This window comes from Hydractinia symbiolongicarpus, chromosome 1, assembly GCF_029227915.1.
Source record: "Hydractinia symbiolongicarpus strain clone_291-10 chromosome 1, HSymV2.1, whole genome shotgun sequence".
In the NCBI taxonomy this organism is placed as follows: domain Eukaryota; kingdom Metazoa; phylum Cnidaria; class Hydrozoa; order Anthoathecata; family Hydractiniidae; genus Hydractinia; species Hydractinia symbiolongicarpus.
Window position 1 is genome coordinate 32,660,927 of NC_079875.1, and position 2,500 is coordinate 32,663,426.

At 36.6% G+C, this 2,500-nt stretch overlaps 1 pseudogene; it reads right to left on the reverse strand.

Annotated features, from left to right (window-relative positions):
• Positions 1–158: 158 nt before the first annotated feature.
• LOC130620610 (large subunit ribosomal RNA) overlaps positions 159–2,500 on the reverse strand; it is a 7,096-nt pseudogene continuing 4,754 nt past the window's right edge.

Here is a 2,500-nt window from a genome sequence, read left to right on the forward strand (position 1 = left end):
CATACATCTGTGTCTCCAAATATTAAACCGAGGTGATAAAGATGAATGGTACAGCACGCACGCATCACCTTTTTTAAAAAAAAAGTTCAGGTAAGCACAAGATAACTGGTACTCCACGGTACAAAGCAGTTGGTTAAAAAAGGACTTGTCACAAAGTGACAAATCTGTCGAACAGAGGCTTAATCTCAGAAGATCGTAGCACAAAGGCTACTCTACTTTTTACAATACCACGTTCTTGTTTAAGTCGTCTGCATAGGATTTATCTCTGGAAATTTTAGATTTTGATAGTTGCCACCTCGACGGTTTTTCTCCGACTCAGTGCATTGGGACTTAGGAACGACAGAAGCCGTTCTATTCTTGTTCGCCTAAGATTATCCAGAGGTAATTATCATTGCTTTCTAGCACGGATTCTGACTTAGAGGCGTTCAGTCATAATCCAACAGATGGTAGCTTCGCACCATTGCTTTTTCAAGCAAGTGCAAATGCCAATTGTCTGAATCTGCGGTTCCTCTCGTACTGAGCAGAATTACTATTGCAACAACACTTCATCAGTAGGGTAAAACTAACCTGTCTCACGACGGTCTAAACCCAGCTCACGTTCCCTATTAGTGGGTGAACAATCCAACACTTGGTGAATTCTGCTTCACAATGATAGGAAGAGCCGACATCGAAGGATCAAAAAGCAACGTCGCTATGAACGCTTGGCTGCCACAAGCCAGTTATTACTTAAGACTTCACCGTTTCACACATACGTATCTGATAATACTCTCTTATTAAACATAATGTCATCATTTTACTTATATAATAGTAATAACTTTTGTGAAACATTTAAAAGTAGATGCAGATATTTGTCAGTGGATAGGCCATTTAGTAAGAAGAAAAATTGCCTGTAGAACCTTGGTGCTGGAAAGCCTCGTTCTCATGTTATTAACAGTTTAATGTTTTTGACAATAGAAACCGTCCAGTGTGTTTTGTATAGGACGGTTCTTACATGCATTTTTTGACAATTTTTTCTCAGTAACTACAACGTTTTAACGAAATCATAAAAAGCAAACTTATAAACAAAGGCATTTTAAGAAAAATGGCGGAATATTTTTGTGTGACTTTGGCTAGAACCAGACTTATGACGTCACAAAGTGCACGGTCAAACCTTCATAAATTCTAAAATTTCAAAAAATTTTAACTGCTGACGTCAGCATTTTTATAAAAAACGGACAAGAATTTCATGGTAGCAAATTTGGAGATCTATTACCATGCAAAATTTGGAGGTCAAAGGTCAACCGGAAGTACCTGTTTTGGGGCCTTACTTTTTTTGGTCTTTTTAAAAACAGGTAAATCGCTATAGCTTCTGAAATATTGAAGGTATTTCTTAAATCTTTGGCAGATATGTAAAACACTTCAGGCTAAAACCGGGTAGGAGCACAAATTCCCGATTTGTGGCTCTGCGGGGGGTCCAGAAGCCCTAAAATGTCAAACATTCAAGGCCAAATAAAATGCTGACGTCAGCGTTTTTTTGAAAAAAAATTCGTGTGAACCTTTGTCATGTCAAGATGGTTCATTGTGCCAAATATAAAGCCAATCCGACATGTCGTTCGGGATTTCCGATTTTTCCGATTTTTCCCTAATTTGGTGAAAACGCACGTATTGGCATGTTTAACATGCAATATTGGCCTTGCACAATTATTATTGAACGCAATATTTTACACAAATACTCACCACGTTAACCTCTCAACGCCTGGAGAAAATAATTGCCATTTGACTTTACGTTGCAGAATCATAGCGTTTCCAATTTCTCACAATTGCTGTTTTAACAAGGAAAAAGATGCGTTTTAGCATTTTTCGCGACCCATAACATCGTTTTATGATGTTGTTATCTCGTGGTACTTCATATTCACAGTTTTACATATGTATTCTTCAGGTCTACAAAAAATCTAAAACGTGTTAAAAAAACTAGAACTCAAACGAGGCTGTTCTTGTATCAAAATAAGCCGTTGAATTTCAATTTTCTGCTATTTCACGGAAATTTGACGTGCTGAAGTATTTCTTTTCAACGACATATTTTTGATGTTACAGTTCTTCTTTATTAAAACCGTTCTGTCACTAGGTACACGAAGAATAGATAAAACGAATTAAAAAAACAAGAACTCAAACGAGGCTGTTCTTGTATCAAAATAAGCCGTTGGATTTCAATTTTCTGCTATTTCACGGAAATTTGACGTGCTGAAGTATTTCTTTTCAACGACATATTTTGGATGTTACAGTTCTTCTTTATTAAAACCGTTCTGTCACTAGGCACACAAAGAATAGATAAAACGAGTTAAAAAAACTAGAACTCAAACGAGGCTGTTATTGTATCAAAACCGGCAGTTGAATTTCAATTTTCTGCTATTTTACGGAAATTTGATCTGCTGAAGTATTTCTTCTCAACGACATATTTTGGATGTTACAGTTCCTCTTTATTAAAACCCTTCTATCACTAGGTACACGAAGAACAGATAAA